Source organism: Haliaeetus albicilla, chromosome 13, assembly GCF_947461875.1.
Source record: "Haliaeetus albicilla chromosome 13, bHalAlb1.1, whole genome shotgun sequence".
In the NCBI taxonomy this organism is placed as follows: Eukaryota; Metazoa; Chordata; class Aves; order Accipitriformes; family Accipitridae; genus Haliaeetus; species Haliaeetus albicilla.
Window position 1 is genome coordinate 22,248,282 of NC_091495.1, and position 14,583 is coordinate 22,262,864.

Genomic DNA, 14,583 nt, shown 5'->3' on the forward strand with positions numbered 1-14,583 from the left:
CTGCCGCTGCTCCCGACCTAGCCACATCCCTCCCAGCCTTGCTCTTCTCCACCTCCAGCCCCTTCCTGCCTCCTCCCTCTGCGACTTCCCAGTCAGCTCACTCCATGAATTTCCAGCTGGAAATTTCACAGCGAGGTGCTTTCCCATCAGACAAGTCCTAAAGGAAATGAACTAAAGCAAATCCCACTGGCAGTGGTGTGGTGGGAAGAAGGCAAGAAGGCTCTGTGGAAATCTGCCTGATTTCCTGCTGGCTTCTTCTGCATGCACCAGCAGGCAGGCAATAGGTCTCTGCTCCCCTTTGGCCTCAAAAAAAGCTGGTCTCCTGGAGATGAAGCCTGACTGTGCTTACCCACAACTTAACTAAGAGGCTGAAAGAGCGCCTTGAGCACTGCACCCAGAATGCCAGGCTCACTGATTTGTGTCACGGATGGTGCCATGCACACCCAGTGCTTTGAGCCTCCCCTTTCTCAGGGATCGGTGAGACCAGGGAAAAGCCTGCTCCAAGCCAGAGCAGGACCAAAGTGTCACAAAGTGATGTTCTTCACACCACCAGCATCAGCAATGAAGCTACAAAGGGCTAGCACTATCCCTACACAACAGCTTCCCTTGTCTCATGAGAGCAACAGCCCTTGTACGTGTTCTTCACACAGCAGCACAGCTCCTCTCCCACACGGGGACCTCAGAGCCCACATACAGCCAATCCCCTGACCAGGTCTGCAAGGTCTGGAGTGGGAGATGGGGTGCAGTGCTGCACTGCAACCTCAGCTGGCGGCAGTGGGGTCCCTCCGGACCATACAACCTGATGTAACCAAACCCATCCAGGATTGGCCCCTACTCCACACACTTGTTTCCCCATCCCATGTCTTGCACACCGTTAACTTAGGAAGCACTTAGTCTTTACTGCACTGCTCAATCAAATCCTAATAGCTGTGTGGCTGTTAAAATCCTGACTCCTGCCTATCTGCAAATGCCTGTAGCTCACTCTGCATAGTGCTTTGTGCCTGAGGTTGCTGGCAGCGGAGTACAAGTTAGCATGGAGATGCAACTCCGAGAGCTTGTGGTCCTGCAGTCCCAGTGCTGGGCTGCCAGGCGTCACACAGAGCAGAGCTACATGCTGGGGAGGCTAAGGAAGGCGCAGGGAGGTGAGCAGAGTTTGCACTGTGGGATCACTACTGAGCTGGCAAGGACTGCAAGCAAACAGCACTCTGCTGATAAGAGTGGGTGTTGCAGCTTCCTTAACACTTGCCAAGGACCTGGACGTTATGCTGGACGAAAACAACTGAGATCTACAACTGTCCTAGAGGAAGCACTGGAGGCTGCTTGCTGGCTTCCCAAAGCCCATGCCTGGTGCCTTCCCATCTGGACAGGGCAGGCGGGTGCTCCTGGGCTCCCTCTGGCCCAACGGGCCAGTCCCCAGCCCTGCCTCCGCCAGTGGAGCTGGGATTGGAGCCAGGCAGAGCGAGGAAGGTGCAGCACAGGAGTGGGTGAATGGGTGCCTTGTCCTCCGCACCCTGGCTTGCCCCCAGCCCACAACAAGGAGGGAGACAGGTCAGGCCAGGGCAAGAACAAAGCCCATGGCTCATCTTCAAAGAGGAAGAGGCTCATTAATACCTCCCAGCCCAAGATAATGAGAGCAGGGATGCCATGATGGGGAAATGATGCTAGTACTTAATTATGCAGCTTGGGGAGGAAAGGAGAAGAGGCACAACTGCAGGATGAAGGTGACACCCTGCCCTGTGTGCTGGCAGTACATTTGCTGGTTCAGGCTGGAGTGAATTTATTCATCTTCTTCACTCCACGTACCTGGTACAGCATAGGCCCTCGCCTCTTGTCTGTGCTAGCTGGGGGGGAACAGCCACTCCACAAACCATCTTCTGGGACCTACGTTACAGCCCTCAGTGCTGTATAGAAACTGCCCCTGCTCTGTGAAGACCCTCTCAGTGAGCCAAGAGCAAGCCTACCTGTCTTTTTCAGGAGCAAAAGGCAACGGCGGGAGCAGGAGTGCTCCGGTGCCCACACTGCACTGACACTGTATCAATGGCTCATGAGCCACACTCAGACAATCAGTGAGCCCGAGAGAAAAAGATCCCTGCCTAGTCACATCCTGAGACAGCTTTGTAGTGAAGGCAGGCTCAAGGAAGCCCAAGGCTGTCTGGCAGCTCGCAGGGGCTGGCCAGCGGAAACGATGCCGCCAAGCCGGGATGCAGTGCAGGAGGGGAGTGGGATTTCCCATGTCGGCATTCACAGAAGTCTCTCAATTGCGTCGGCTCACAACAGGCAACTGAGGGGCCATCGGGCTGCTTCCTGCTTCAGAGCAGCCGGGAAGCACATCCAGCTGTGGCCAACAGCTGCATGAATTCCTCGTGCAGCCCCTAGCCCTGGGGAATCTACTGGGTTCAAGGATACAGGCTCACTTGTCTGCAATCCCACACCCCGGGCCTTGGCCGCTGCTGCCTTCCCACACAGCCCGCAGCTCCACAGCCCGTTCCCAAGAGGCAGATGGGAGCGCTGGTGAGTACAGGCAGGGACTGTGTTGGTCTGGCAGTATTAGCACTAGCAGGGGTGTGAGGCTCAGATTTAACTACAGGGGTGGGGAGGACAGCAGAAAAGGGCTCCCCACAGAGCCCTCAGCACTCTTGCCTGGACCGGCCTCTTGAGCTTGCTCCTGAATGGGTTTGCTCAGGACCAGAAAGAAACGCTTACTGAAACCTTCCACAGTGTCCCACAGCCAGCTGGGAGCATCTTCTTGAGCAGGACCTGCAGCAACCCCAGCGCAGCAGCTTTGCCACCAGCCAAGGGGGCTCTGCCCCGCTGCTTGCACAGCAGTACATGGCGCCCAGCCCACGTGCTTTCCAGTGGGTCCTTGCAACGCGGGTTCGGCTGCAGCACGCCAGCAGCTGCTGTCGCGCACCCACCCGAGTGCTTGGCACAGATGCGCATCGCCGCAGCCGGAGGACCACTGCACAAACCCCTCGGTGAAGTCCTGCATCCCAGGTGTCAGAGCATCACCGCGCTTCATGCCCCCAAAACCGCATACTCTTCCCCCAGCAGTAACTACAAAAGGGGATTTGGAGATGCAGTGAGAGGCAGCGAGGAAGAACACCCCGCCCCCCATCCCAAAAGGCAGCAGCTATGCATCACCCCCCCCCCCCCGCTCCGAGCCGCGACCCGCACGCCGCCCCCCCTCCCCTCCCCCGCTGCGGTGCCGGATCCTGAGCCTGCAATTTCCCCCCCGCCCCGGCTCTTAGCAGCGTTTCAAAGCTGCCGGGTGCGCGGGTTCCCCACGCGCCCGGCAGCTTTGAAACGCTGGTAGGAGCCTCGGTGGGAGCCGGGGAGGTGGGTTACAAGCACAGCGACTGTAAGCCAATACCTTAAATACGGCCGCCCCCCGCTGCCCCCCGCTCCTTGCCGGCTCTGGCGCCTTCTGTCCCCGATGCGGACGGGAAATCACCTCCTCCGCCCGCGCTTCGCAAACTCCTCCTCCTCTTTTTGCCGCTCTCAGCGCCACGCGGTTCCCGCGTGGGGGAGGCGGCGGGTTTTCCCTCCTCCCCCCCGCTTCCCCCCCTCCCCCCGCTATCCGGGGAGAGCACGGGCAAGATGCGCCGCGACCCTCCGTGGGCAGCCGTACCCACCCCACGGGTGAACCCACCTGCACCGCGCTCTTCCACGTCGCGCCGCTTACTGGCCCCGGCCCTCCCTCTGGGCTTGCCCGCCCCTGGCTCCCCCCCTCCTTTTCCGCGCCTCTCCGCATCCCCACACCCCGCAGCCAGCGGGAAAACCTCCGGCCCTCCCAGCCCAGGGTTCGACTGGTTTAGCAATGCACGGCCCTGGTGGAAGGAGAGCAAAGCCCCCCTCTGCGTTCCTGAGCTGCACCCAGCTCCGGGTTTGCATTAATACCCATACATGAGTAAATATCATAGCTCTGAAGGGAGCTCTATATTATATTATGGCTCTAAATGGAGTGTGAACTGGCCCCATCTGTTAGGTCCATCGCTTGTCCCCAGTGCTGCATCCTAATCTGGACAAAACCCTCTCTGCTGGCAGTCACACTTATGGGTGTTTAAAAAAAAAAACACCACCACCCCCCAAACATATATATATATATATATAGGGTTACCAAGAGGACTGAAGACAGCTTTTTGCACTGTGTGTTCATGGTGGTGCTACCCGGGATGGCAGGCGATGCGCAGACCTCTCTGAAATTTAGCAAGTTCCCTGTATCCAGAGGACCTAAGTATTGCATGTATCCAGTATCCAAAGGGCAGGCACGGACTCTAAGCTGGTTTTTTTTCAGGCTGCCCGTCTCCAGGCTCCTATCTCTCCGGAACAGATAACTACTCCGCTGTGATGAAAGCCTGTTGTTTTGCTTAAGTGCCAAGGTGCAACACGACTCGGGGTACTTTGTCCCCCAGCAAAGGGGAGTGCAGCTGAATTCAACCTCACAGCCGGGCTGTTAAATGGTCTGCAGAAATCTTTTTTATGTAGCTCTGTGTTTCAAGGTGCTTCTGCCAGGAGCACGGGGCCCTCCTCGCTCTCCCCATTCACCTATGCCATGCGGCCACAGGCAGCGGCACCAGGAAGTCCGGGCAGCAGCTTCAACTGCAAAAGCGTTTGCTCTGTTACTAAAAAGCCTGGGCAAATTCTCTGCAGACAGCGACCAGTTTGGGTTAGAAATTAAGATCAGAAGTTAAAACACCCCCAAATGCTCTGGCAGATTCCCATCCTTGTGATCTCTCAGGGAGATGATCTCTAACACACAACTCCCTGCAGAATCCAAGCACCAAGCTTGTATTTTAAGACAGACCTGCAAAGCATCGCCACGTAAGCAAGAAGTCCCCAAAGCCCAAGAAAAAGGCAATGGGGATGGGGTGAGACAGCTACCAGTGCTTTCTGAGACACAATGATGACACTGTGGAGTGTCAGCTTCAGGAAGTGACTTCTTCGCTGTCCTGCTTGGTAGCAGCCTTTGCCACTGGGTCTCTCCTTCTGCGCTGGTGGTAGATATTTGTTGCGGTTATGGGTTTCTGGGGTCAGATAGCAGGGTGCACTAACAACATGAAGTGAGCAGCAGACAATGTTGTCACATAATAAGACAGGAGGCTGTTGTCTTAAATGTAAGACTCAGATCAAATTAAATTTAAAAGCTCCCATCTCCAATTAAGCTCCTGCTGCGTCTCCCAAGCAATGATGGATCCAAGCCCTGGGCCTGCCTTTCTTCAGCCTATTTTCCCTAAGCCTTTCCGATCTGGAAGGTCATCTTCTGGGTGAGCTCCTCTCCCTCTCCCTCTCCTTCTCCCTCTCCCTCTCATTCTCCTCTCCCTTCCCTCCTTCCCCCCTGCATAAAGGGAAAAACGTAAACCAAGATCACTTCAAAATAGGCTCAGGGAAAAAAAAAAAAAAAAAGAAGAGCAAGGTCACCTGCTTTGGGATGTCTTCACATCACCTCCTCTCTGGCTTTAAGATGTGCCATGCTGTCAAGTACAGAACCCTATGTGCCCCCATGTCCTTGGGACCTCAATGCCACAGCACCTCGGGCACCGTGTTTCCCCTCGAGATGTCTACACTTGCTGCTTAGAAGCATTGAGCTAAAATTTGAACATCGCTACAATTTTATTTCTCTATATAAGCTCCAGCCTCAGCACAGGCTAAAAGCTGCAGGAACCAATCCCCAAGGGACTCCTGAGTGCGAAGTCCAGACTGGCAGTGCTCAGCTGAATGACCACTGTGGTTTGAGAAGCCAGGACAAGGCTCTCAGCATCATTAACAGTCTCAGACCTCGTCGGGAAGAGAAACACTTCAAAATTTACCTTTGAGTGGATATTCTGGGAAGTCTCTGCTTCAGGACAGGGTGGGTGTAGACGCTGCCTCACCCCAGGCTTTCAGCAGGGCACGTAGAATTTACCATCCCCAAAGTACGGGATTAAACGCTCTCTAATTCACAGCTCTGGTCCTGTCTGCACAGCCACTCCCAAGCACTGGAATCAACATCTCTCAATAGAGATGTCTCTCAGTGGAGACAGGCAGTTTGAAATCCATTAACGCTGAACAGCGTTGCAGCCACCAGCGACGGCAGGCAGACAGGAGGCCAGCAGATATGCCCGAGGGGAGGCAAGAAGAAAGGCAGCTTCCAGCTTCTAAGCAGAGCACGGGCTGCGGGCTGCTTCTCTGCACAGACCTGTGCACCCACCCACTACCAACTTGCAGGATGGGTTCTAACGATACCTTCCTTGGCGCAAGCAGGAGACCCAGAGCGAGCAAGACACCATGGAGAGAGGAAGGCTAAGGCTGGGAGAGAGTGCCCATTAAAATCCAGCCCTGGCTGGTGCATGACAGAATAGATTTCACCCATGGGTCTCATCTCAGGAGAGGCACTTCAGCCCCCTGGGGAGCATATGTTCATCCTCAAGAGTGATGCACAGTCCTTGGGCTGTGTGATGCCAACTCTGGCACGTGGTCTCAGGGGGACGACACCTCTTCTGTGAGGGAAGGTGACAAATCACACCGCCAGTGACAACTCACTCATTGCCCCGCAAACACGAGCCCTTGCTGAAGGGCCAAGCTGCCTTGCTTCACCTTGACAGGATGCGTTGCCTTTGCGGAGCCTTCTGCTCCCAAGTGACTCTCATGTTATCGTCTTCGCCTTTCCAAGTATAATAACAAGCCTCCCAGAAGAAGCAAACAGCTGCGGAAACAGTTTCTGCTCCAAACTGGAAACAGCTGGTGCTTTGCCCAGTACTGGTACTGGGCCCACCACTGTAGGACACCAGTACGACACACAAAGCTAGATGTTTTCCCCCTGTGTAATTTGGGCAAGGAGAAAAGGCAGCCTTGAGCAAGGCCCAGGGGCTTGTTGCTCTTCCACCCTCTCCATCCCCAGAGCAGCAGCATGGTGCCAAAATACGCTGCTGCTGTTGGCAGATTGCTGCGCTCCCCAGAGCAAAGGGAGAATGCAGAGTCCTGCTTTCCCGGAGCAAGGCAGCCAGCGAAGCCTCTCCTTTACATAAGGCCATGAGTCCCATGGACACACTCCCCAGGACATGCCGATGGGGCTCAAGCTGCCCAGCCCTTTGAGTTTTCTTTCTGAAACCACAAACGTGCACTGCAGGCATTGCAAGGCCGTCACCTGGAGCCCAATTTGTAGGCTCTGCTCAATGCTAGTCTGTAACAGGCAGAACAAACTGGCAAGTGCTCTCCCTTCAAAGAGCTTGCTGCCAAACCTTTCACAAAAGCCACTTCCCCCCCCGCCTTTGCAGCAATTCCCTGCTTCAACTAAAGCAATGAAATCCAAAAGGGGAAAGCAAACAAACAGCTGGTTTGGAAAGCAAGAACAAAAAGGGAGATTTATTCCAGGCTGTGGGTAATGCAGCATATGACCTGAAGGAATATTTTCCGTGCCTCTTGGGCAATATTTGAGTTCTAGGGCCTGAGGAGCAAGGCAGCATTTGCAGGCACTTAGTATTTTCAGGATCCTTTACACTTGGCACCCGTATTGACCATTTTCCTTGGAGATTTGCAAGCACTTTGCAACTGTACATTAATTAACCCGCCAGCCCTCCTCTACAATGAGATTTTCCCTTTCCCTCTAATGTGCCTGTGCTAGGGGCAGGGGAAACTGAGGCACGGGCAGGCCATCAGTCTGCAGCAGGGCTGAGGTCGGAGGGCTGCATGCTGTCCAACTGCCCTTTCCACTGCAAAACCGCCCTTCCCTTTGCAAGCATGACTCATGGCGACAGCGTTTCCCTCCATCGGGCGCTGCCCACCCCATCCCAGGGGAAGGCATGGGCGGCTCAGCTCAGAGAGCCTCTGCACTGGCCCTCAGTGCCACGGAGCAGAGAAACAGAGAGCCAATGTGTTTAAAAGGCAGAGCAGGCAGGCAGGAGTGGGGTGGCAAGAAGATTAGCAGCCATATCCGATTCTCTGCACGTGTGACAAGGCAGCGGAGCACAGCCGGGTTGGGAAAGGGGGAGAAGAGGCATTTTAATCAGTCACATGGAGGGAAACACAGAAGATACTGGACCTCTGTCAAGTGCCAGCAGGTTATTAACCTATTAGCCAATGGGGGAAAAAAACCCACTGCAGGCTCCTTGGAATCCAGTTATAATGAGACTGCAATGATCCTGGATGCTTTGGTACTCAACAAAGCATCTCAGCCTGTTGCTGAGATCAGCGAATGGCTCAGGGACCATTTTAGTTTTGCTGTTCCCTCACTGGCCCTGGCTGACCCCAGAGCAGGGTCCTGGCTGGCAGGCCCTTTTTGGGGTGGGGGTTCTCCAGTCATTGCTTGTGGGGCTCCTGACTGTGACCCCCTGGGACCTCGGTGCCCTGCCCTGCATTTCAGGATGAGAAGTGGCAGGGCGGAGGTGATGCTCACCTGATGGCCTGAGCCTGGCTGGGACCAGGTGGGGAAGGAGCGGGCTGCGATCCCCTTCTGAGCTCTGCCTATGACACGGAGATCCAGCTGGGCACGTCACCACTCGCAGGGAGCCAAGCAGATCTCCAGCGCGCCACCGTGCCTCTGCTTCCTCGCACGACCCAACCTGCCAGGATAAAGTCAGGCAGCTGCCTGTGACTCCTTCACTAGTGGGCTGAGGGCAGCAGGAGCTCACTGCCAGCAGAGGAGCAGCCCTGGGTGAAAACCTGCAAGGAGAGGCAGGGGAGAGGGAGGCACTTGCTGTGGATCGGCCCCACCACCTCCCAACACTCAGCATCCCCCCTCACTGGTAATACCGAGATGCAACGAGGTGACACGGTTACCCCCAAAGCACTTGCAGCTCCAGTGAGCAAACATCCCAGAGATGTGGCAGGGAAGGGCCTTGGCCCCGAGTGCCTCCAGCCTGGTCGTGGGGACGTGGGTGTTTTCCAGCTGGGCAAGCAGAAACAAACCCCATTGTCCGCTGGGCAGGCACAGCTCAGCAAGGGGCCCGTGGCACCCACAAGGCTCCCAGGGGCTGGTGTGGGCAGTGGGGTCCAGTCAAGCTCCAGCCCCTCTCAGACTGCCAGAGGGGAGGGCTTGGTGCCCCGTGGGGCAGCAGCATTTTTGGGACACGGGGCATCTCGCAGCTGGCAGGCTGGGGAGTGGGACATAAACCCCTCTGCCCAAGCCACTGCTGAGTGTCTCCCATCTCTGCCACCTCCTGGGCAAGATCCTTCCCACAGCGATCCCTCCCTCCTCCATCCCCATCCCTCTGCCTCCCTCCCCACACCCCGCATATCTTCCCTCCCTCCCTGCACTGCTGCTACCCTCTCCTCAGCTCCAGCTGCCCATTTGCTTATTCTTACAAGCATTTACTGCCTAATGACACCAATTAGCCCCGAAGTTGCTGGGTGGCTAGTTACTGAATGACAGCCATGGAGCCACCGGCCAAGGGTGAAATGTTACCCCTGCAGGAGGCAGTTTCCACCTGCCAGAGGACAAGCTGAGACCTGGGTAAACTCAAGACACATAGTGCAGGCTCCCACAGCTACCAGAGAGCCAGGGTTAACCCCTGGCACAGCAGCAGGCAGGAACCCTCTGCAACATTCAGAAATGGCAGCCCCAGGGCAAGGGCCATGCTGAGCACCCTGTCATCCTGTCGTGGTCTCACGCCATGTCCTTGGCAGAGGATGGAGCTGGCTTGGGTGGAGGGAGCCACACTATAATCGGGGTCATCCGGCCCATTGAAGCAGTGCCGGGGGCACATCCCGCTCCTTGGCGTGACGGAGCAGAGCCATTGAGGAAGGAGCCGGCTGGCACCCAGCCACCCTCGTAAAACACCACGGGGAGCCGCAGGCAGCTGGGAACAAGGGACCCTGGCAGGAGGAAGGGGGGTGGCAGCTGCTGTGTGGTCCTGCTTTCCCCCACAAAGCCCATCCATGCCCTAGTGAAGCCAGGTGCCCAGTGGCTCCCTGGATCTCCAAGCACCATCTAAAAGGCAGAATAAGCCTTGCTGGGGGATGGCTGAATCCCAGGCCTGAGGGATAGTCTGAAGCCATGGCTCCCCATCAGCCTTCCCCAGACACCTTGGTGGCAGTGGGCAGAGCCATGCTCCAGCTCTCAGGGAGTGCCGCTGCGGCCGGAGGCTGCACACCCTGCACAGCAGGGCACGGGGAAGGTGCCTGCCTGCTCTCCCAGCCAGCCAGCTCCATGGCCACTGGCATCTTGGGGACCATGGCACATGGCCACCTGCAGAGAGGAGGGCTCCAAACACAGCCCCAGGAACTCTCATGGCTATGCTGGCCCCGGTCTGTGCCTGGCCCAACAGTCGCTGGCTGGCGTGGAGGAATTCAGCTCTGTGCAAACGTCTGGCATGGCTGACTAAATCCTGTTTGGAGACTAAGCCCGTCCTGTCATGCTTTTCCCCTTGGGTGAATCAGCAGTGGAGCTGTGGCTGAATGCTCCCAAACATTCCCCAGGGAGGTCTCCAGGAGGGCCCTTTCCCACAGCTTCCAACAGTACCAGCCGTTCATCGTTTCCCCTCCTTGCCAGTCACGCTTCCGCATGTTCCCAAGCTGAAACGCGGCCCCCAGGCCACCCGGCGGAGCACAACCATGAAATACCAAAAGAAGGGCAGGCCGAACCCGTGGCCGGCAGCCCGGCCGGCAGGTATCACATCGCTTGGACTGCGCCCCCTCCCTCAGCCCCTCTGCAAAGCCGAGCGTCCATCTGTGGCCAGAGGATGCGCTAACACGGCCCAGGGAGAAGGAAACCCTCCGGGGGGGTCCTGCGCCCCTCACGCGTGGGACTGGGGGACGCCGCCGGGAGCCTGCCGTGCCTCGTGCTCATGCCGCCAGGGGGGACCCTGGCAGAGTTTGGCTGTCCCTGGAGGGGAGGCACCGGCTTCTGGCCCCTTGCCGGCCCTCGCTGCAAAGCCGCCGGACCCCGAGAGGGGCTCTGCTGGGGGCTTCGCTGGGACGCCGCCCCCCGCCGGCGCGGCGGCAGAGCACCCACAAACTCATCGCTGGGAGGCGCGCGGGCCGCTGCTGCCCCCTGCTGGCGGCAGCGCGGCGCAGCACCCCCTTGCGGCGGGCACGGCGGCCCCCGGGAGGGCAGCCGGCAGCTGCGGGCCCCCTCCCGTGACCGGGGAGCAGGGGCGGCCCACGGGGAAGGGCTCAGCCGCCCTACAGGCTTAAGTGGCTCCGCGGCATGCGGGAGGGAGGGTGGGAAAGCGGCAACAGTGGCGTGCTCCCGACAGTGGGGAGCTGATGGCTGGTGGGAGAGGATCTGGCCTTTGCGAGCCGGGAAGCGTCCCAAGCCGCCCCTCGGGCAGGGGGCTAGGGAAGGGCAGGCGAGGGACCCCAGGCCCACCATGAGGATGAGGAGGCAGTGGGCTGGAGCAGGGAGATGGGGGCAACCACCGGCATCGGGAGCTGTGGACGCAAAGCAGGACCAGGCACCCCAAAGTGTAGGCAGCGATTCGGAGGGCTTGTCGTGTGTGCTATGCTAACCCACGGCTGTGCCGCAGAGGGGGGCTGGAGATGAGCGAGAGCCAGGAAATCTGGGGAGGTAAGCAGGGAAGTCCAAGGGCAGAAGCTCCAGCTCTTAGTTTGAAGGCAGTGTAACAGAGGAGGACAGCGTTTGCCTGTAGGTAACATACCATGCAGAAGGGCAGGGATAGTGTTAGGAAGCAGACTTCAGGGTCCTGCTGAAGGAAGAATCATATGAGGACACAACACAGCAACAGACACCCTGAGCACAATACCTGCCCTGCGGGGCTGTGCTTGCAGCTCAACTGCAGGCCGCAGAGAAAGGGGTCCTGGCTGGGCCTCTGAGAGCCCCGAGTCTCACAGGGGTGGGGTGGGATGGGACAGGACGGCATGGGGAAAAGCACGAGGCATGCCTCCTCAGCGTAGCTCACTCCTGAGAAGGCAGCTTGCCTGCTTCTCCCCACAGCCCTGGGCTATAAGGCAGCCAGGAGCATCCTTCTGCCACTGCCTGTGCCTCAGGGCTAAGAAGGGCTCCTGGCGCTACCTTCCCAGGGGCTCATGGCCTGAGGCTGACTTGACACGTACATCCTCAGCTGATAGGGACTCACAGACAGTCTCTGGGGAAACGTGGCCTGCTCTGCTAACACCACGACCCAGTAAATCTCCTTTCTGGCAAGCCAGAAAGGGAAAGTCAGCCCTGACAACAGCAGTGGCTGGCTTCCCATGAAGAACCCCCTTCTGAGGAGGAGCTGCAGGCATCATCTGCTCCCTGCCTTCTCCACTCTCCCCACAGGACCTGCCATCTCCAGTGGGTGCAAGCAGGTGGAAAAGCCTCACCTGTCTGTCGCTAGTGCAGTGTCCTGGGATGACAGAGCTGGGAAGCTTCACAGCAGGGCTGAGCTGCCATGTGGTGTCCAGCAGTGCTGCTGCTGGCCCTGCTTTGTAGCTGCAGTCATGGAAGTGCTGGGATCCCTGCAAAAAGCCATGCTTCTCGAGAAGAAAAAGAGCTCCACGAAAGCCTGGCTTCCTGGTAAGCCCTGGAGTGGCTCGTTGCTGGTGGCAGCTCCCAGTGCCGCCCAACTCCCCTTCAAGGACGCTCCAGCTGCTCCTGGCAGGGAGCAGGGCTCCTTATATGTCTGTGTACGAGACAGCCGGTGCAGCACAAGCAGGCCAGCAGCAGCACGTGGCCATGATCCTGTACCGCGTCTTCCATCATCTTATCTGCACAGGCCTAGGGACCGTGACAGATGAACTTCACTATCTCTTACCACCTGGCTGTGTCAGCTTCCCTTGCTCCCTACCTTTCCCCATCCATCGCAGCCCCTACAGCACCTGCTCCTTCCCCAAGGCAGCACCAGGGCACAGGAGGGAGAGGGACAGTGAGCAACGGTGGGGACCCTCTTTTCTCACTTCTTACATGAGACCTTTACCGGGGCAGCAGATCAGCACCCTGACCTTGAGACGCACCACAAATGTGGGAGCAAGGGCCATGCCATGAACCCTACACTGCCTGTACCTTCATCTCTCTCCCCTGCACGTGAGGTCAGGCTCCTGCAAACAAGCCTCAGGCTAAGCCTCAGGCCCTGCGGGCAGCTGGGACCTCTGCACCAGGCCAAATCACACCAAGGGCAGCTGGGGCATGGTGCCTGGGGGGGAACGAGCTACATGCGAAATGGTGCAAGGGTGGAGGGCGGGCTCCCAGCTCCCAGCGGTCAACCTACAAATGGAAAGGGTCATGGGAGAGTGCCCGGCTACGGGGACAAAGGACATGCAAGAGGCAGACAGTGCTGCAGAAGAAGCCCTAGCAGGGAGGGGAGGGGTCGCACAGCCCCAGGGCCTCCAGGAACAGGGAGAGCTCCCCAGCAGTGTCCCCTGAGATGCAGGCACCCCTGGGGCCATGTAGGAACATATGGGACTGGCAGGGCAGGGAAGGCTGGAACTGACACAAGAGGGTGACAGGGGCAGTAAGAAGTGGCCGTGCCAGTCCTGGGGTGACATCCTCACAGACAGGCTAGCCAAACACTGTACCCAGCTGGCTGGTGCTGGGGGGTGGGGGGGAGGCGTTTGCTGCCTCATGGCACTGTCCTGGTGCCAGCCATATCTCCCGGGACAGGTCCCCTGCCCAGTCCTGTGGGGGGTCCCAGAGGGGGAGGAGAAGGCAGCACCACCCAGTACAGGCAGGAGTGTGGGGCTGAGCGTGTTGGGGTCAAAGCATCCATCGGACAGCCTGCCACCCCCACAGCACCCCAACCCCAGCTGCCCTGCACTGCCACTGGATGGGTGCAAAGGTTTCCCCGGAGCAGAGCGCTGCCACCGTCGCTTCTGGGGTCCGCGCTCTGCCCCAGCACCCACCCAGTCCTGTGGCAGCAGACACCAGCCCTTAACCCCGTGCCCTGTTTACGGCCTGCGGCGGCAGTCCCCAGGCCTGCGTCCCAGCCCGTGGGACGCAGCGCAGCGAGCTCCTGCCCGGCCCGCTGTGGCCTGGGGCGCAGCAACGCTTGCTTACATGTTTTTTCCCGGAGCTGGCAGGCTCCTTCCCGCGGTGCTGCTGGCTGACAAGGCAGGATCCTGCACCGTTCAGGCAAAGGGCTGCCAGCAATGCCTGCCCGGGGCTCGCCAGGTCCTAGCGCGCTGCCTGCCACGTCAAGGACAGAGCGCAGACGGGTGCCGGACAGCCCTCAGCCCCAGCCCAGGGCCGGCCCCGGTGCCGCCGGCACTGCAGCCCGGTGCTCCCACCCCTGCCTAACCCCGCCTCGCACCCCGCTCTGCCCCGGGTCCCCCAGCTGCAGCACCCGCTGCTGCGAGAGGGATGCTGCTGAGGTCGCCCCGCTGCCGCAGCGCCGGCACAGGGATGCCCCGTGCTCTGGCTTTCCCCCGTGCCTCCCCTCCTCCTGGAGCAGATGGCTGCCCCTCCTGCCCCTGCGCCCTCCGGGGACCCTGCCCCGGGGATCCCTGCCCCGGGGAGGAGGGCATTGCTGTGCTGCGAGTTTGCCCAGGTAAGGAAGCCAGGGTGCTAGCAGCCAGCCCCACCACTGCTGCTCCCTGCTTTCACTCCCCCCCCGCCGCAGCAGGGCCAGGCTCCGAACCCTCCTTGCAGCCACAGGACCGGAAAGCTCTGGGTCCCGGTTGGGGTCCCAGCCCTCTGCCCTCCCGGGGTGGGGGAGAGAGGCAGTGGGTGAT

General features: G+C 58.9%; 1 protein-coding gene across 5 annotated transcripts in view; it reads right to left on the reverse strand.

Moving 5' to 3' along the window:
* Positions 1-14,583, reverse strand: part of LOC104324659 (heat shock protein HSP 90-beta) — a 42,380-nt gene that overhangs the window by 27,412 nt on the left and 385 nt on the right. The window contains exon 1 of one of the 5 annotated variants that reach the window (XM_069800408.1): positions 8,372-8,547. The exons of 1 other annotated variant lie outside the window; for it this stretch is intronic. The gene's annotated coding sequence lies outside the window, so the exon portion shown is untranslated. Of the gene's footprint in view, positions 1-3,370; positions 3,495-3,649; positions 3,709-8,371; positions 8,589-14,583 lie in introns of those variants that run through there. 3 more of the 5 variants (XM_069800404.1, XM_069800402.1, XM_069800401.1) reach the window with 3 other exon arrangements.